The 22069-nt window shown below is 34.0% G+C and overlaps 1 protein-coding gene across 1 annotated transcript in view; it reads left to right on the forward strand.

The window, feature by feature from the left end:
* Window positions 1-22069, forward strand: part of ZCCHC7 (zinc finger CCHC-type containing 7) — a 248063-nt gene that overhangs the window by 214975 nt on the left and 11019 nt on the right. The gene's annotated exons all lie outside the window — the stretch shown is intronic.

Below are 22069 nucleotides of genomic sequence, written 5' to 3' on the forward strand. Positions count from 1 at the left end.
ACTTATTCAAAATGTATAAATATCTTCTTTATACCATTCAAGTTATTTAATTCTTTGGTTTCCTTTTACTATGATTTTAGGCCACGTAGAAGCAGAAAACATAGTCTGCTGTGGAATCAAATTGACTAAAACTCAATATTACGAGTCAGTTTATTTTTAATATTTAGCTTAAATAATTTCAGTAATTCACCATAGACCCACTAGTCATTTCTTTTAATATATTAAATATGTTGTGCTGAGCAAGAACCAATAAAAATTACTCTTGTACTTACACAGTTATGCAGTATATTTAAAAGCAGTTCTTTAAAGTTTAATTTACTAAAAAAAAGTTTTTTGTTTGTAGGAGGACATAGTAAAATAGAAACGGTTAAGTTTTTACAAAGCATGCCTTCTTTCTGGTCTCCTCTTAAGAAGTAAAAACAAACCAATAAGTCGATTCAAACTATCAGTGTGCCTGTTACAAGCCCCAGAAGTACATCAGGTGGTTTGTTTTCACATTCTGTTGTCACTGTTTACTTTGTTCAAAGATTCTTGGTAGAAAGCTGTAATTCCTCTACTATCCTCAATCCCAAATTGGGTTTCGTTAAAATTCTTTAGTGGTATCCCCTACTCAAAAATAAATACACACACATATGAGTGAGCACACGCACACACACATATACACACATTACACATATATGTTACAGATATAATGCATATGAACACATTATGTTTGTGTATAGGTAGCAGTTTTTTTAATCCTAACACATTATGGTGAAATTCTTAGCCTAAACTTAACTGGAATCGAGTCATGTGTTATACTTTTCACTCTTTGGAACTGTATAGCAAGTTTTCATCAGCATTTTTATGAAGTAATAGCCTAATGTATATGACATTGCATTAATTTTCTGTTTTCCTATAAGTTAGAGAATTCCAATCATGAAAACTTGAAGTGTAGGAAATAACTATTTTAAAACTATTCTTTTCATTATTTGCACCTGTATTTTTTTTTATATAAGTGTCATAGAAGGATAGAAATCAATGTTTGGTATAACATATATTTTAAGGTTTGTTTAATATAGTAGCTTTTGAAAAACATAAATTGTAAAAGGAATAGTTAGAAAAAAGTAAAAACAAAATGAATTTGCCTTTGGAGAAATCACAGTATATTCTATCTGTAGGTTTAACAAAATCATTTTGAAAAGTTTGTCTTAAATCTGGGATCATGATTAATTTTTCAAAATAATATTGAAATAACTATCACAATTCTAAATTATCAAGTTTCAATTAATAAGTAAGTGTTAGTTTCCTGTGTAAGCATAAATGCAAAACAAGTATATTTATAATCGTGTACATCAGTCCAACTGAAATAATTATGCATATAGGCAATATCCTAATGTGTGCAATTAAGCAATATTTAATCTTGAATAAAAGCAAGATACATGATGAGTTTAGTCATCTTCAGCTCTTTTACTAGGCGATGGACTGCCATCTATTGACTCATAGTAGCCCTCACACATGAATGTGGCGTCAATCAGGGCAGTGACCAACTAATGAAGCCCAGGTTAGAACTGCTATTATATAGCCATTTAAACTAATCTTCTTAAATTTGGATATTTCTACACATAATCATTGATTAATTTCTTTTTCTAACCAAAACATGCCCATTTCTTATTCAGAATGAACTATGCTTTCTTTTTTAAAGGAAGAAGTGGATTTGTATATCTAGTTTAGAAATGTTTACATTTGAGAAGTTTTTGATTGCATTCATCTGACTGCCAGTCAGTGAGGATAGAAGGATATGTACACAATCTCAAGTTTAACTACTACAATTTAAGATCTATCCAGGAATCACTTTCTTTTAAAAAAAAATCTATAGGTTAAACACAGTTTTATTTCTCAAACACACATGAAAGATGGTAGAGTTGACTGGTTTAAATGAGCCTGTGAAATCAAATCAGAAATTCCTTAAAATACATTCTGAAATAATAAATTAAAGAAGTATTCACTATTTTTAGTAATTTCATGAGAGGTCAAATAAAGTCTCCTTTATAACATATCTGAATAATAGCTTTTTAACCAGACTTCACTAGACTCACTATATTAATAAAGAAAAAAGAAATAAGACCATCATCCTAAAGGGTGCATCCTAATAAAACTCTGGCACTACATATATTTATGTGTATATTATATCCATATTATAACAGATATTTGGCCATGTCATTTTTCTTTATATATTTATTTAGTGGCTATAAAATTATATCATATTTAATGACTTTAGATTATCAATTTGTAGATCTGCATGGGAAAAAGAATAATATATGATTTTTATTTAGCAGTTAAATAATTTTTCTGAATAGTTTATGTATTTACCTCCTTCAAAAAATGTTTAGAAAGTTTTTTAAATCTTCAATAATATAGCACTGTTCTTATATTTTAATTTCTGTAATATTTTCAGATTTTGGTAAAGCCTAACTTTGAATATTCTTTTTCATCTTGTAGATAACTCATTCTAGATTTTAAAAATTTCCCTCTTTAACTATTCAAGAAGGAAAGTCCCTTCCCCCAACCCTGTCATTTCTAGTCTCATTTATATTAAAAATCCCAGGCCAAAATGGCCACCAACAGAGTTTTACAACCAACAGAATTTTTAACTAGTAGAGGCTATAATTTGACATGTTTTAGACTTTTTTTGTCTTGTTTTAAATCTACTTACTTTAAAAAGTAACCAGGAGTTTGCTGTTTGGGGGGCAGATGTATTAAGAGCCAAAAAGGACAATACGTCTTTTATGTTTAATTTTGTGCTTGGATTTCTTTGTGTGCATTGTTAAAATGTGTTACAACCTGCTACCTTTTATTTTAACTAAAATTTTAAACAGGAAGCAAATGTGACCTTTTTGAAAGAATTAGGTTTTGAGTGTTTCTTTATATATAATGTTTGAAATACCTAGAATTCAAAAAGCAAAATACTTGCTCTCAGGGACGGGAACAGAAAGGAATAGCTTCCCTGTCTTCCTTTCTAGTCTAGGAAAGGCTTGTGACCTGCGTTTACTAGTAATTAATAGTAGTCTTACCTGAACTAATTGAATGCCAGAGTGTATCTTATGGACCATCACTAACAATATCATTTCATCTTGCCACTTAGTTTTCTCTCCTTCCTTGAAAACATCAATTTAGAAATTTGTTCTTTGGATTTTCACAGTATGGAAATGGGAGTTTGAATGTTACTCTCTAAAACATTCTCTGCCATACATTGAATAGGCAACCCTAAATGCCAACAGATTCAAATTTAACTTTAGGACTGTGTTTTATAGTCCAGAAGGAAGGACCAAGAAAGTGGAATTTCATTATGAGGCAACAGCTATACAAAGGCATTTATCCTGGAATTGTGATATCAGTTAGGGTGGGTGACAGTTTTCTACCTGGCTAATATTAAAATGGAATATATTTTAATTAACTTAAAATGTGAAAAAAATGAAGAGTTAAAAGAGATTCAAAAAGTCAGCCTCAAGCCAAAACCTTTTCTTTTCATGGACAGAAATCTCTCTTTTTCTCTTTCTCTCTCTTCATTGACTATATATTGGGAATCCTAAATCTCCTAATGAGAGCTTCTTGGCTACATAAACAGAACTGTAAAACCCACAAGAACCCCATCCACACAGCAGATATCAAGTGCTAGGACTTTAATTTTTCTTCCATGTATGTGTGTCTATGGAAATAGAACTGGTTACATACTGTGTTTTAAAATGTCAGATACTTCCAAACAGTGATAACTAAGCCTCACTCTATTTTAGAATTATTTGTCACCTTTTTCTTCATACTTTTTTTTGAAGCCTGGCATACAAATTATCACAAACTAAGACTTTATAAATTCATTTTGGAGGCCCTTATTTTGGTCTTTCAGTTCACTTTGCCAGCTTCCTTAAGAACTGGGAATACTCTTGTTTAAATTGTAGGGCTCTTTCCTCTGTGTCTTGAATCATTATGGTTAAGTGTTGTTATTAAGATATTACATCTCTGTAAAATTTTTCGGAGTTTTATTTTTTATCAAAATGCCCTTAATAATACTAGAACACTACCATAAATGTGAATGTACTATGCTCTGAGGACTCAGATGGTACATGGCTGTTTTGTAGTGCCTCAGGGCCATCTTTCCATTGTAGTACTAGAAAATAAATCATGCTGCTTTCTGTTTCAGGTTAGCTTTGGTGTCTGAATAAAAAGAGTTTTCTGAATAACCATTGATGACTTATTTTCTAATATTCCATTTTGATAGCAGAGATACAAAATATATTTGTACAGTGACCAAAATTTTTAAAGTTTTTTTCAAATGGGAAATTTATGTGAGTACTTTAATATTTACTTAAACACTCACCTTGTTCTTAAAGAATTTAGTGTCACCATTTTGCTAATAATTTTTTAGTTCAATCTAACCATGTTTTGAATTTAGTATAAAAGATAATTACAACATTTACAGAGTAGGTCAACTGATTTTTTTCACTAGCATGTTGGACTACATTTGCTAGAACTTATCATTGGAAGCAATTGGAAAATGCAATTTCAAAGCAAATGAAACCTGGAATTATCAATCTCAATAAATGAGATTCATTTAAAAATAAATACAATTTGCCAAATCATCAAAAAGCAATTTTCAAAAGCTTCTGTAATAGGAAGGGGGAAAAAGGTGAATGTTGTGAATTATAAATGCATATGTTATTTTTACTCTCACAGTGTTTCATCAGACCTCTAGACATTGTATATATACAAACTTATTTTTGAATTTGAGTAGAATAAATTATTTAGATTTGAATATAATTTATTTCTATTTATTAAAGCACATGAGAGAGCCTTCATATTTTTATTTTGTCAAAGGCATATTGAGGTGTCATCTCCTTCAGTGAGAATGCCCAACTTACTTGATTTCCAGTATTTTAATGCAAAAATTAGTTTGTTTTAAATGAGGAATCAATATGGCATATTTTGAGTAGTTGTTTTAATATATTTAAATAATATCAAGTGCTTTATGAAAATAATTCTAATATAGATTTAAATGTTTCAGAAGAAATGAGAAGTATGCAGCATTCACACAATTTAGAAAAGATTCTTTATGAATATTTTGTCCAGGAAACAGCTGTGTTTTTGTCATTTTCTAAGTATCTTTAATGTCCTAATCACCCATTATTGTGATTTCTGGTTTTTTTAGGTAGTGCATGTTGCTAATAATAAACTAATTCAATCTTAAGCTCTATTATAAACTTCCTTCCTTCAACTGACAAAAAAACATCACTGTGCTGTTTGTATGCCCCTTAGTGGCTAGGAGCAAAGTCTATTACATATAAGACATATATTTACTATATGGGCTTCAAGTTTTACTTCCATTTTAGAATTTTAAAGAAATACCTGTTGCAGTTTATATTTTCTTATCTGTTAATAAATGTTTCTCCTAAAGATTATAGAAACATGGAAAATGACATTTGGGCTTTTTGCTACTCTTTTTTTCTTTTCCTTAGTGTGTTCACTTTTATACTTACAAAGGAATTATAGTTAGGCAATTTCTTCTTGATACTTAAATTTTATTGAAATTAAATCTCAATTTCTAAGTATTTATAATTTTAGCATGTATAACATTTTTAAAATATTTTCTTTCTTCTCCTTAAAAAACATACATCATTCATATAATCCCAGAGAAGACTACATTGTGTTTTCCTTTGAAGCTCTACACTTTGAAATATTGTTCCAAATATGACAAAAGTCAATGTAAGCAGAGAGCCTGAGAATTTTCAAGATTCATGAAGTTTAATACTGCACAATAATACCTAGCTTAATAATAAATTAGAATTTAAAAATCTGAAATGTTGAATGCTTATTCTTTGTCATGTTAAATACATGTTAAGAGTATAGAATTATTAGGTAGGACAATTTTAGCATATTTGAGTGATTATTATTCATATGTGCTTTGAATGGGTGGTTCATGCATTCCTTAAATATATTCCAGGTGATTGAGTTTGTCATGATCTTCTCTGGACATTTCAATACAAGAATAAAAGTATACTGAACCAGTGATATTTGTAGTAAGCATTCCTTTTAGTAGTCATGCATGTGAATGACATGGTAGATTACAGTAATTCCTAACAGGTCTTAACTATTTAGGAATCGATTAATCACAATCATGATCAACTATAACCTTTAAAGGTTTTGTTCAGTCATTTGACTAATCTTCAGGAAAAGGCTCCTGAAAGAACCCCTTGACTTACTGACATGAATAATCTCTCTCAATTAGTGTTATATTTTCTGTTATGATATAAGATACAGTTGTAAACTTAGGTTGAATTAAGTTTAATATTTTAAAAGCAAAATCTCTTAAATTACTATAAGTTAATGGATTGCTGATAAACCCAGATTTTAGACTTGGAATTCATTTGCCATTTGATCCTCACATACCAGAAAGTCATGAGAGTTACATTTTTGTATATTTGCAGATATTTTCTTCTAGCTGTTTTGAGTTCAGCAGTGGTCCTCCAAGACCAACAACTCTGGTTTTTTAGAAATATCTAAATTATTATATGAAGAAAAATGCTACATGTTTAGAGGACAGTTGAGCAAAAATATTTTTTTTAATATCTTCGGAATTAAAGTAGATCTCCCCCTTAGTTGGTATACCAATAGACTACTAGATCACATTTGAAAAACAAGAATTATTCACTAAGAATGTTCAGAAATCCATATTAGCTTTGTAAAAAGGATTCATTGTGTAAATCAATTGTTAATAAAGCTATCCCAGTATTTTAATTCCTCTTTTTCAAAACTCATACAGAATTAACTCTTAAATAGATTTTAAGGTCACCTTTATAATTTGGAGTATATCGATGTCTATAAATACCAGTTTTACATAAGTATTGTTCCTTTACATGTATTTGTGGATTATCCCACATTTCTTTTCAGTTAAGGGAACTAAATTTTGGATTGTTCCTTAACTATATTTATACAATAAAATCTTCATTCCCTCATTCTTAAATCACTCATGTTTCATTTATTTGTCTTTATACCATATTCCTTCTCACATATTAAACTCTTTAGAAAAATGTACTATAAAATTGGGGTGAAAGGGCAGGCTTATTTCTGAGGAAATTACTAGGAAATGTTTTAATCATAATATAGGGGAAAGAATGCCAGCTTTGGGATCAGGCTTTGGTTTAAATTATAACTTTATGTTATAACTGTATTTAGCTGTGCAAACCTAGTTAAAATATTTCCCTTTTGAGACCCTCAGTTTCTTCATCTGAAAAATGGGTATAAAGCCTTCTAGGGTTGTTGTAAGTATGCTGTGAAATAATAAATGTAAAGTACTTAGCACAGTACCTAACACACAGCCTATGTTCAGCAGCCTATGTTCAACAGCCTATATCCAATACAGCCATCCCACAGATGACTCACTCCTGTAGAAATAAAACACTGGACTCAGATTATGTATTTTAAAGTCTTAATAACCCTTTTCATGTCTGTCTCCTAAAAATGTTTCCTCTTTAGAGCTGTTGAAATGAAATTCCCATAAGCAGTGTCTTTTCTTAAAATTATTTATCTCAGTTTTCATTTTCTAGTTATGCTCATCTTTTCTAGAAATATAGGTAACTTTGAATTAAATATAGCAGATTATTTTCTTAATTTGATTTGCCTGAAAATCATTATAAAGACTTTTTAAGAGTAGATCACAAACATATTTACTCTCTCTCTTAGTGAAAATGATGATATAGAATGTGTACCATTACAAAGATAAAATGGTATCATTTTGAAAAAACACATTGTTAATAAATGTATAATTCTTAAGTGGTAACGTCAGTGTCATCTGAATATAGTTATCTCTCACAAGCAATTATAATACTTTCTACCAAAGCTAGAGAGTTTATGTTAATCAGATAAAAAATGAAGCAAAATAGCATATCAATTTTTGCCCTTCAGGTAAAACTGCTTCCTGTGCCTTCATATGACTGATGCCAGAAACCAGCCTGATTTCACAGTGAAATATTGAGTTATAAGAGCTTGGTCAGTTGTTCTGAAGACTCCCACCCATATTCTCATATAGGTCCAGCAGAAAGGACAACAAAAAATTAAAACACTTCCTCAATGGATGTGATTGATAGTCTTTCAAAGAGCATTCCTATTCCATATTCTTTATTTTAGGACAAGCAGGAGCTAAGATGGAACATATTGTAAAAGCATTACTTCTCCCGCTTTAAGGAGGTACTTACTGCTGTGGAATTCTCTACCTTTGTGGCTGGTGGCTAAGAGTATTTCAGTAGGATAAGCATGGGTGGGCTATCAGCAGGGGAAGAAGTATGTGTTGTAAGTCATGTGAAGTTATGACAAAAATGAGAATCTCGGGGCTTATTTGGATCCCCTGTGTATTAGCTAATAAATATAATAAAGCTGTGGTTCTATTATTCTACAGTTTTTCAGTGGGATAGTTTATATGCAATTATATGCAAAATATATAGGCAGATTTGAATATGTTAAGCACTGCATGTGGTTGGAAGATGTATATTAATGTGGTTTCTGTGTTTTATAATCTACCCCAGTAAACATTCACATAAAATATCAATGGATTCACACATGTATGTGTTCTTCTCTTTCCCTTCCCCCAACGTCCTGTCTCCACACCCTCCTCATCCCTCCACCCTTCATCAAAGCTTGTGGTCCTTTTCCATCCGTGTACTAAAAGGTTCTTTGTAAACCAGGCCATTTGTCCATCATTGTTTGGGGTCCAAACAGTGGTAAGATACCCTGTCACCGATCCCGCGTGCTATGAATGGCAGCTCCTCTCCGGACAATTGGCGGAGGGGCCGAGAAATATTCCTGAGAGGATTATTTAACCTTTCAATTTAGAGGGCACAAAGCCCAGCTGATTAATGAACTTTCTGATGGGTGCTGATAAGCGGATCTATTTCTTTATTTCCGCTAAAAGTGATTCCTTCTCCTGTCCATATTACTATAATCTTAAACATAAAATGTGGCAAATAGATTAAAAAACAGCACTAAAGAGTTTATCTGCCTGGCAAACTGAAGGAGCTAAATTAAAATTGGTAATGACAGCAGTGGCTCAGCCTCATATATGGTTTTTAAATGCACTGTGTATTTTGAAGAGACTTATTCTCCAGCACAACTGGTAATGACTGCTTTTGGTGCACAGTCTGGGGCTGGCTTCTGTTATCCCCACCCCACCCCACCCCCCACCCCCCAAAAAAAATGAGTTGTGTTATCTGGATGGCTGCAGACACATACGCATCCCCCTTTCTCACTGCATGGGCAGACAAGGTCGATAGCATTACAAGGTATTTGTGGCAGTGCTTGTTTCAGTTTTCAGAGCTGCCAGTTTCCAGGCGGATTTGAATTACAAAAGAAGAAGCTGGCATGAAAATTGAAAGGTTTTATCGGCTGGTCTGAAGCCTCATAGCACATTGCTTATTTATGCAGTCCATTTGCACCAGGAAATATAAAAAGGAAATACATTTTTAAAATAAGGCCATAAAGACCCAGATATGTTTAAGATGGCAAATAAAATATAGATACCTATAATATCTTTCCAGAAAACGATTTTCACTTAATGTTGCACATTACTTCAGAAGAGCATTTATGTTGCTGTCATAAATTTGTGCGTTTGTGTCACTATGTAGGTAGTCTCTGGGGATTAAGAAAGAAGCCTTTGCTAACTTACTTTAAAATTAAAATAGACGGAGGGATAGCTCTGCAGTTTGAGAGCTACATTGGAAATATTTAAATAGGGTGGTAAATTAAACTTAAACTAACATTTTTGCATTCCATGTAAAATTAGCTATGGCCCAATGAATAAATGCCACTGCCTTTGGAGAAAATTGGGATGCTTTTTAAGCCATGAAGATTTGGAGCATTCAGAGGGTAAATTACTGTGATCCTTACTGTCTTGCATATGTTCATTGTTCTCTGCTTACTGAGGTTTTCTTTTTTATTGTTGGTTTTTTTGGGGGGAGGTCAAGTAGGGTTAGAATGTCATTTACAAAAGGAAAAACCATAAATTAATAAATTTAATAGCTCCTTATAAAACTTATGCTTCATTCATTTTAGTCTTCAAATATATTGTCTGTTAGATTTTGCCTAACACTTAACATTGTGAATATATTATCTGGTTGGGAGTTATACCAACTGTTTACCTCTGTCCTTATTACTGTAGTGTAGTTTTGACTTGAAAAACATACAGTCATGTAATCCCTTACACTGTAGGCTACATAAAATAAAGATATAAGTATACAAACATACAGTACTTCAAGGACTTGAATACTTAATGGTCTTGCCACACTGGTTATTTGCCGCCTTCAACTCATTGGCTTATAAAACTTAAGAGTATCCAAAAGAGGGATAGGGAGGAAGTTATGTGTACATAGGAAATTTCAAATCAAATTTCAAATCAGAATAAAGCAACACACTTTATTTGTTACAGTTCAAATGAACACTGTTTTAGAATTCATCTTCCAATAAAGGAAATTGCTCTATTATTACTCTCCGCTTAACCATGAGAGATGCAAATTTTTTTTTTTTTTTTTTTGCAATTTTCATTTTCACCAGTGTCTGGTACCTTTCTCATGTTTTCATGACCTGGACTAATTACTTCATGTAGTTTTTTTTTAACAGAGAAAATATCAAAAGCATACACGTCTGCTGCATGCTAATGATGTGCTGTACATTTTTTCATGAATTTTCATAAGGATTTTTTCTACGTAGCATGTGTGGCTTAATGATGTAATCACCCGATAGACTAGAAAATGCTCCAAAGGAGACGTTACGGTCTGTTGTGTACATAATACATGTTTCAAAAATCTGCCTAATTAAGGAATTACTCAATGGATTGGGAATCTGTTGGGTACATGACATAGTTTTTTTAACACATCGAAAATACAGGTATGTCATTATATATGGTGCTTTTAATGGAATTTTTAGGATAAGGGAAATTAATGGCAATGTCTGATGGAATACAATTGAATTCTTTTTTTTCACTGAGGAAAAACAAAGCTTAAAAATCTTCATGAAGGAACCTTTGTTTTAAAATAATTTCAAAGCCTTTAGCTTGAGAAGAGACTTTCTTCCCAAATCTCTCACAGGGAAGTAATACTATGAATATTTGTCAGAACAGTGTGCAAATAGAAGGTGTTGTTCAAACCGTGGGTAGAGTAGACCTGGAGTTCAGGTTGCTAGGTGTGAGGGCCCACTCCAGAGAACCACTGAAAAAAGAGAACAAGATACTAGCCTTTATAGGATAAGCAGTTTTGCCTTTTCACAGACTCAGCTTTGGTTCAGTTCACTGCAAAGCTATTTGCCCAACTTTAAAGTCTTTCTTTGATTCTTTTAGGCACCAGCTGTGATTTTCCTTGAATGTATACCAGTTACTTTTCTGTTGGCATTTATTTTGTGAACAACACCAAAGGAAAGGGAAGGCATCCATTCTTTCCGTGACTACTTTTCAAAAACTAAATAAAATACTTAGAATACTATATCTGATTTTAGAGTTGGTGTTAAAAATATTATCTTTAAATTGGGGGAGAAGTATGTTTTTAATTCCAACTTTTGTTCTGTCCAAATGTGAAATTCATGCCATTAGGTCACTTCAACTAGTGGACTTTGACTATGTGGGCAAGCTTTCGGGTTGTTGGAACATTTTCTTGACAAATCCTATTTGATTACTTGAGTTGGATATTTTAAAGTACATGAATATTGGAAGGAGTCTTGAGCTGTTAGTTTATTAAAAGAATAAATTAATTGGAAATATTTTTGAAAGAATAAGGTAGTTCTCAAGCATGAAAAGCATAATTGATTTGAGAGGTATGTATACAGATGTTCAGGAGGACTGAAGCTAAGCTCAGTGCTTTACTCAGTGTTACATTTGGTCATGAATATATTTAACTTCAAGCACTTAATGTATTTGCTTTTTAATCTATATTCATATAACAAATTAGATTAATAAAAACATAGTCTAATCTTTAAGCATATGTATAATTATAAAAATAAGTCTATTTTGCATTCACAGGAGTAGAAAATTCCCTTTAATTAATGAAATTGATTGCAGATCCTATATAGTAATGAGCTTCAACTAGATACAAGCCCTTATTGGATCAAAGTCAGTCTAGATAAGGGGAGCCCAAGGTCACAGAGGGAGATCCCCAGCAGGTTCATTTGCATAAAAAATTACTGTTAGAAATAGGATACTGAGGCAGCTCTGGCAGTTTGATCTCTTGGCCTTTGTCATGGAGATTCCTGGTAGTGAAGGGAGTAAGGCCAGTGTCCCAGATAATGATTAACTGTTTTAATGGCATTCATTCATTCATTCCACACTAACTACTCATGCAGAAAAAAGGGTTATGTAAAATGACATTAGAAGAAAATCATTTGTAATCGTTGCATCGGGCTGCACTTTGAGGAGACATTAGGAGTAAATCCGTGGCGTGGTAGGCTTATGCTTTATCTTCTGATATTTACTGAGTTTACTGGTGCATGAAAAGCTTTTAGCAAGAATAGCAGATGGGATGGACCTTTCATAGGTAATGCTATCTACCAGGTTATTACTTCTATATATTGATGGTAAAGTAATCTCCAAGATATCACCCTACAAATACAGATTATTTAAATGGTCTGTAACCAAAAAAAACAAAAACAAAACTGCTTTCATAAATAGTTAATTTGGTTATCCAATGGGTCAGTCTTTAGGTAAATCTTTTAACTTTAAAAAAAGTTCTAAAAAACTACATTCATTCCCTTGCATTTAACTTTTTGTCTGCAGTATAGACATGTATGACGGAACTTTGAACTTAGAGCTAATCAGTTGACACATTCTGCTTTAAATTGGACCTTTACCGTTAATTAAAAATAAAGACATGCTCCAAGGCAGAAGTATTGAGTAACAGATTTCTATTTCTAACACTTTAAAGAGCTGTAAGATTTTTGTTAGGTCATAGTATGAAAACTTGTCTACTGGAAATCATTATTGAGTTTTCAGTACTGTATTTTCTAATACAGAAATGTTCTCTAATTAGGTAAGATCTAGGCTGATTTCATTCCTATTAAGTCCTAGTACATGATAGCAGCAGATAGCATTTGTCATGTCATTTACTGATTAATTATTGCAAAAGTTTGAATTTCCATAGCACGATGTAAATGCTGTTGCTTTTTTTATTATAATAATAGAAGTTTTTAACTAGTGATATTATTCAGATGAATGAACATTCAGATGTTTGCATTCATCCAGGGGCATAAATGAACAGTGGGACTAAATATGAAGCTTTTTGAATGAGATTACTTTCAAAATAAAATAAGTGTCAACATTAAACATGATTTCAAAATCTTGATTAGAAGGATTTCTCTGTTCCTGGTACTATGACTGATTCCTATTCTCTTTGTATTACTAATTCCTTCCTGGTTCTGCCAGAGTACATCACTCACCCTCAAGGTGAAGTATGAGAGCTTACGAAGCTGTATTAATTTTTTCAGCCTTTTTAATATGTCAAAGCACAATTTTATGAGTTCTCCCTTAATGATACAAAAAAATTAATATTATTTCCCAAAGTATCCAGACTATTAAAAATAACTAAAATGTATTGGATGCTTACACATGCATTATCTGATTATTAATTTATTAATACTTAGTGAACTCCTACTATACACCTAGGCCTGTTCCAGGAGTGAGGGTAAAACACTGAACAAAAAAACAGACAACATCCCTGCAAGTTAGGGGACAGGCAAACCAAATAAGTAAACAGTACAGGTGTCAGATATAGTGAGTACCTTGGAGTTTAAAAAAAAAAAAGTAGTGAAACAGGATAGGGAACACGAATTGGAGGGAGCTAGCAGTGTTAAATAGGGCGGTCAGGAGGGCCTTACTAAGAAAATGACATCTGAGCCAAGACTTGAAGGAGGCAAAGGACCTTAATTAACCATGCTTGTCTGGGGGAAGAGTGCTGCAGACAGACAGAGCAACATTGGTACTCTGCAATTTCCTCAAACTTAAGCAATAAAGTAAACTCAGAGAAATTCCATTGAGCTTTTGCTGTGTATCCTCAATCAGTAGCAGAGTTTCAGTATTCATGTCTACTTTAAATAGTTTTATTGGCTGCATAATTCATTGTCACTTTCTAAAATTTTGGAGGCTGTAACATCTATTCATTCACCAGGTATTTATTGAGCCTGTGCTGTGTTCTAGGTGAGATATTGGGAGACTTTTTTTTTTTTTTTTGTCAAGAGCCAGATAGTAAATATTTTAGCTTTGTAGGCCAGTCACTGGTCTCTGTCATAGTTCTATCCGTATAGCATGAAAAGCAGCCTGGCTGTGGTCCAATAAAACTTGACTTAGAGACATTGAATTTTGAATTGTGTATAATTTTCACATCTTACAAAATATTCTTTTTTAAAGATTTTTAAACCGTTTATTTTTTCTATTCTAAAAATGTGTTTTTTATTATAGACCTCTCTCCTAAAATGGATTTAATATTATCCCTTTCTAATTTTTTATTTCTTTCAACTTCACTAAAATATAATTAAATTTCAGTAACCATCACATATTTAAAGTGTACAGTTTGATCAGTTTGGATATATATATGCAAATCTGAGAGGCCATCAAAATGTATTATTTATTTATTAATGCGTTTAATAAATATATTATTATTTTTGGCTGCACCATGCAGCATGGGGGATCTTCTTTCCCCAACCAAGGATCAAACCTGTGTCCCCTGCAGTGGAAGCACGGAGTCTTAACCACTCCCAGTGGTTTAAAAGTGCTAAACTATTTTAAAATGTTAAAATCACTCTTGGGCCATACACGACAGGCAGTGGGCCAGATTTGGCCTGCCAGCCATGGTTTGCCAACACTTACTCTAGAATCTTGGCATAGGGATGCAGAGTGGACTAGATGAAGATCTCTGTCCTTAGCATCTTGCATTCTAGGAATAGGGAGGCAGATAATAATGAATAACCAGTTTAGTATATTAAAGGGTGACATAGGAAAAGAGGATCCAGAGCACTGTGGCCTCTACTCTGAGAGGAAGTGACAGGAATGAACCACTAAAGAGTTGTGTTGTAGTGTGACTTTCTTTGTGTTCTGTACTCCCAGGGAGAAGCCAAAAGTATTGTAAGGGGTACAGGTGCCCCTGCATATGAGGAAGTCCCTGCTTGTATCCATACCAGTCAAGTTCCAATGTCTGGATATACTTGCTAATTTGGTTCTCATCAAGTCCCCTCATAATTACTTCCTTATCCTTTTGCATAGGATTTGAACCAGTGGAACCTTTACTCAGTGAAATAAATATAAGCGAGAGTATTTTCCTTCCCATGAATGAATCTAGAAATCTTGGCTCAGAGATAAATTGTCATGTATCTACACAGACACAGAGAAACTTTTAAACATAGATGAGTTTTCCAGAGAACATTTATTATTTGGGGGATGGATTATGCTATCATTGATTATAGTCTGTGCTAACAGTCACTAGTTAGTTGTTGAGTACCTACCATTAGCTTCACACTAGCTTCCCGTGCCACTTAAATCCAACGGTTTTCACCCTCATTTATGATCTGGTCCCTTTTCACCTCTAGAACCTCCTTTTTTCCCAATTTTCCTTCACCTACCACACTTGCAAGTTATAGATATTTTTCAGATACTCAAATATAGCAAGTTTATGCTCACCTCAGGACTTTGCACTACCTGTTCCCATGCCTTAGGCCTAAAATGCTATTTCCCCAGTCATCACATACTTGGTGGGGTTATTATGAGAAATGACCTTCGCAGTGAGCGTTCCCCCATACTCTGAGTCACCACCAATGACTCATTTACATAAAATTTTAATTGCCTATATACCATTTATTACTATCTGATACTCTCCATGAATGTGTATTCTTGGTTTTATCTGTCTTTCACCACTGGAGATGCGAGTAGCAATTTTTGTCTTGCTCACTGCTCCATTAGCTACTCTTTTAAAAAAAATTATTTATTTTAATTGGAGGCTAATTACTTTACAATATTGTGCTGGTTTTTGCCATACATTGACATGAATCAGCACGGGTGTACATGTATCCCCCATCCTGAACCCACCTCCCTCCCATCCCATCCCTCTCAGTTGTCCCAGTGCACCAGCCTTCAGGGCCATGTTTCATGCATCGAACTTGGACTGGTAATCTATTTCACATATGGTAATATACATGTTTCAGTGCTATTCTCTCAAATCATCCCACCCTCGCCTTCTCCCAAGAGTCCAAAAGTCTGTTCTTTTTTTTTTAATATAAATTTATTTATTTAATTGGAGATTAATTACTTTACAATATCCTATTGGTTTTGCCATACATCAATATGAATCCACCACAGGTATACACCTGTTCCCCATCCTGAACCCCCCTCCTTCCTCCCTCCCCATCCCATCCCTCTGAGTTGTCCCAGTGCACCAGCCTCGAGTGCCCTGTTTCATGCATCGAACTTGGACTGGTAATCTATTTCACATATGGTAATATACATGTTTCAGTGCTATTCTCTCAAATCATCCCACCCTCGCCTTCTCCCAAAAGTCCAAAATTCTGTTCTTTATATCTGTGTCTCTTTTGCTGTCTCGCATATAGGGTCATCATTGCCATCTTTCTAAATTCCACATATATGTATTAATATACTGTATTGGTGTTTTTCTTTCTGACTTACTTCACTCTGTATAATAGGCTCCAGTTTCATCCACCTCATTAGAACTGATTCAAATGTGTTCTTTTTAATAGCTGAGTAATAATCCATTGTGTGTATTTCTTATCCATTCATCTGCTGATGGACATCTAGGTTGTTTCCATGTCCTGGCTATTATAAACAGTGCTGCGATGAACATTGAGGTACATGTGTCTCTTTCAATTCTGATTTCCTCGGTGTATATGCCTGACAGTGGGATTGCTGGGTCATAAGGCAGTTCTATTTCCAATTTTTTAAGGAATCTCCACACTCTTCTCTATAGTGGCTGTGCTAGTTTGGATTCCTACCAACAAGTGTAAGAGCATCCTTTTTCTCCACACCCTCTCCAGCATTTTTGTTTGTAGACTTTTTGATAGCAGCCATTCTGACTGGCGTGAGATGGTACCTCATTGTGGTTTTGATTTGCATTTCTCTGATAACGAGTGATGTTGAGCATTTTTTCATGTGTTTGTTAGCCATCTATATGTCTTCCTTGGAGAAATGTCTGTTTAGTTCTTTGGCCCATTTTTTGATTGGATCATTTATTTTTCTAGTATTGAGCTACAGCTAGCTGTTTATATATTTTTGAGATTAATTCTTTGTCAGTTGCTTCATTTGCTGTTATTTTCTCCCACTCTGAAGGCTGTCTTTTCACCTTGCTTGTAGTTTCCTTCATTGTGCAAAAGCTTTTAAGTTTAATTAGATTCCATTTGTTTGTGTTTGTTTTTATTTCCATTACTCTGGGAGGTGGGTCATAGAGGATCTTGCTTGTGATTTATGTCAGAGAGTGTTTTGCCTACATTTTCCTCTAGCAGTTTTATAGTTTCTGGTCTTACATTTAGATCTTTAATAGATTTTGAGTTTATTTTTGTGTGTGGTATTAGAAAGTGTTCTAGTTTCATTATTTTACAAGTGGTTGACCAGCTTTCCCAGCACCATTTGTTAAAGAGATTGTCTTTTTTCCATTGTATATTTTTGCCTCCTTTGTCAAAGAGAAGATGTCCATAGGTGTGTAGATTTATCTCTGGGCTTTCTATTTTGTTCCATTGATCTATATTTTTGTCTTTGTGCCAGTACTATACTGTGTTGATGACTATAGCTTTGTAGTATAGTCTGAAGTCAGGCAGGTTGATTCCTCCAGTTCCATTCTTCTTTCTCAAGATTGCTTTGGTTATTCAAGGGTTTTTGTATTTCTATACAGATTGTGAAATTATTTGTTCTAGTTCTGTGAAAAATACTGTTGGTAACTTGATAGGGATTGCATTGAGTCTATAGATTGCTTTGGGTAATATACTCATTTTTACTATATTGATTCTTCCAATCCATGAACATGGTATATTTCTCCATCTATTTGTGTCCTCTTTCATGTCTTTCATCAGTGTTTTATAGTTTTCTATATATAGGTCTTTTGTTTCTTTAGGTAGATTTATTCCTAAGTATTTTATTCTTTCGTCACAATAGTGAATGGGATTCTTTTTTAATTCTTTTTCTGTTTTCTCATTGTTAGTGTATAGGAATGCAAGAGATTTCTGTGTATTCATTTTATATCTTGCAACTTTACTATATTCATTGATTAGCTCTAGTAATTTTCTGGTGGAGTCTTTAGGGTTTTCTATGTAGAGGATCATGTCATCTGCAAACAGTGAGAGTTTTACTTCTTCTTTTCCAATCTGGATTCCTTTTATTTCTTTTTCTTCTCTGATTGCCGTGGCTAAAACTTCCAAAACTGTGTTGAATAGTAGTAGTGAGAGTGAGCACCCTTGTCGTATTCCTGACTTTAGGGGAAATGCTTTCAGTTTTTCACCATTGAGGATGTTTGCTGTGGATTTATCATTTATGGATTTTATTATGTTGAGTTATGTTCCTTCTATGCCTGCTTTCTGGAGAGTTTGGATCATAAATGGGTGTTGAATTTTGTCAAAGGCTTTCTCTGCATCTATTGAGATAATCATGTGGTTTTTATCTTTTATTTGTTAATGTGGTGTATCACATTGATTTGCGAATATTGAAGAATCCTTGCATCCCTGGGATAAAGCCCACTTGGTCATGATGTATGATCTTTTTAATATGTTGTTGGATTCTGTTTGCTCGAATTTTGTTAAGGATTTTTGCATCTATGTTCATCAGTGATATTGGCATGTAGTTTTCTTTTTTTGTGTGTGGCATCTTTGTCTGGTTTTGGTATTAAGATGATGGTGGCCTCATAGAATGAGTCTGGGATTTTACCTTCCTCTGCAATTTTCTGGAAGAGTTTGAGTAGAATAGGTGTTAGCTCTTCTCTATATTTTTGGTAGAATTCACCTGTGAAGCCATCTGGTCCTGGGCTTTTGTTTGTTGGAACATTTTTGATTACAGATTTGATTTCCGTGCTTGTGATGGGTCTGTTAAGATTTTCTATTTCTTCCTATTTCAGTTTTGGAAGGTTATGTATGCATTTCTAAGAATTCGTCCATTTCTTCCAAGTTTTCCATTTTATTGTCATATAGTTGCTGATAGTAGTCCCTAATGATCCTTTATATTTCTGTGTTTGTTGTGATTTCTCCATTTTCATTTCTAATTTTGTTCGTTTGATTCTTCTCCCTTTTTTCCTTGATGAGTCTGGCTAATGGTTTGTCTATTTTATTTATCTTCTCAAAGAACCAGTTTTGTTCATTTTGGCTGTAGTCTCCTTTGTTTCTTTTTCATTTATTTCTGCCCTAATTTTTATGATTTCTTTCCTTCTACTAACCCTGGGGTGCTTCATTTCTTCTTTTTCTAGTTGTGTTAGGTGTAAAGTTAGGTTATTTATTTGATTTTTCTCTTATCCATTAGTTAATCTTAGAGCAATATCTGGCGTATATTAGGCATTCAATAATTATCTTTTGTGTGGTTTAAGGAAAGTGTATACAGATGCTCATGCCACGTGCCTCACACTCTGATAATTGTCACTGATGGAGGCATCAGTGGACTTAGATTTTGCTCTGCTCGTCCCCTTCTTTTCTCTCATACACACTGTGGTTTCTTGAAAAAGTCATCTATATTCTGTTCTTCAGCATCTTCCTACTTGTAATAAACCCCTTACAATCTGGCTGGTGCCTCTGCCTCTCAAATGAAACTGCTCACACCAGTTGCCAACAACTTCCTGGCTGCCACATCTAATGGATTTTGTAGTCTTTGTCGTATTTGATTCATCTGTAGTGTTTGACAACTTCTCCATTCTGCCTTCACATCCATGGTACCATCTCTTTGGGTTTTATTTCTTTCTCTTAAACCATTATGTGCTTATGGTTGCAATTTTTATGTCACATCAAATAATATCTTTTAGATGGAAAAATTATTTCTCCTTACTAACTTCATGTCTTCCTAGCACTCTGCTACTTGAACAGATTTGTAAGCCACTGAGCATGAGTGGTACATGCTTCTGTGCATACCTGTTAAAACTGTATTTAATGGCTTTTTGCTAGTCTTAATTAATGACCCCCATTTTTCACTGAAGGATGTATTTGTTGGTTGTGTTTTTTATTATATCCCAATTTGTAATAGCTGAAGTTGTAAATTCCGTTTTGTATTTTCAGTAGAAAGCATCTTTCAGGTTACTGTTATCCTCCAGTTTTTCATTTTAGGAAACAGGAGCTAAAAGTAAAGTTGTTTGAAGAAGGTTATTTTTATAACCTATAGTTTATTTTCGTATATCAAGAAAATAAAACATCCACAATCTACCTATTTGACACATTAAATAACAAAATTAGTTGGCAGGCCAATTAGTTGGCACTCTTGTTGGCACCCAATAAAGAATACAAGAAATAAACTTATTCAAGTTTATTGTCATCCATCCAGTCTCCAAAAATATGGGGGGAATTAGTTTTTTCTCCTATTTAAAGCCCCTGCCTTTTCAGGAGTTTTGCTCTCTCTATCCATTCTCTGTGTCTTCAACTTCTCCATCTCTACTAGCTTTCTCACATGTTCAAATCTCTTGCATTCTAGTAACAAACTCTGCCAAATCCTCTCCCTTGGTCCTGACTGATCTTATTTTGCCCCTTCTTATATATGCTTTATAAAGCGATATATACCTACTCTCCAGGCTTCCCTTGTGGCTTAGCTGGTAAAGAATCCACCTCCAATGTGGGAGACCTAGGTTGGATCCCTGGGTTGGGAAGATCTCCTGGTGAAGGGAAAGGCTACCCACTTCAGTGTTCTGGCCTGGAGAATTCCATGGAGTCCATGGGGTTGCAAAGAGTAGGACACAACTGAGCGACTTTCACTTTCACCTACTCTCCACATTTCTTCAACTTCCATTCATTTTTTAGACATTTTTTATTATGAAATGTAATATATGTCCTGAAAAGTGCATCAAACATATGTGTACAGTACTTAGTTATATAACTTCCATTCAAGTCATATGACACCAGTGTGTTCAAAAATAGAAAATTACCACTACCCTGAAACCCTCTGTGCTCTATTCTCTCCCCACAGGAAGTAATCACCATCCTGGCTTTTGTGGGTTATCATTTCCTTGCTCTTCTTTGTAGTTCTACCACCTTTGAGTGCATCTTCTTCACTCATTGCCTTCTATTCTCTCTACCTTCCTGCAGATTCCAGAGTTCTCACAATGAGATTATCCATGAACAATGACAAATCTCATGGGTGTTTCTCAGTTCTAATCTCACTAGGCCTCTCTGCTATGTTTGACATCATAGATCAGTTCATCCATCTTGGAACTACTCTAAGGTATATGACTGTTGTCTCTGTGGCTCTGCGTTCTTTAACCTCTCCTCCTTTGTCTGTCATAGGCTTTTCTGCCTGCCCCTCTTGTGTTGCTGTGCTCAGGGGTTCCATCTTCAGCTCACTGCTGTTCAACTGGCTGTGGTGATTCTGAACACTCCGGTCATTTCAGCCTCAGCTGTTGTGTAACTTACTTTCAGATCTAACCTTTAGCTCAGAATGTTTCCTAAACCTTATCTTAAAACAGATAACTTCCTGGTGGACATCTGTCTCAACCTAGATGCTCAACATCCAAAACAGACTTGATCATCTTTCCCTCTAAATTGACTCTGCCCTGTTTTCCTACCTTTTCTCAATCAGTTGTTGACACTACTACTCACTAGTTCCCCCAAGTTAGAAACCTGAAAAGCATCCTAATTTCTCCTTACCCTCTACCTAAAATTTTCTATTTGATATATGCCTAATTCTTTAAGAGTAAATTTAAATTTTATATTTCAAGAGAAGCTTTACCTGAGTTCCTCATCCCATCCAATAATGGATCCCTTTTGTCAGTCCTTTAATACTTTGTATATGCTTCTATCACTGTGTTTAGATTGTTTGCCATTATCTATTTATATTCCTGGGTCAGGAAGATCCCATGGAGAAGGAAATGCAACCCACTCCAGTATTCTTGCCTGGAGAATC

This window comes from Capricornis sumatraensis, chromosome 6 (assembly GCF_032405125.1).
Source record: "Capricornis sumatraensis isolate serow.1 chromosome 6, serow.2, whole genome shotgun sequence".
Classification (NCBI taxonomy): domain Eukaryota; kingdom Metazoa; phylum Chordata; class Mammalia; order Artiodactyla; family Bovidae; genus Capricornis; species Capricornis sumatraensis.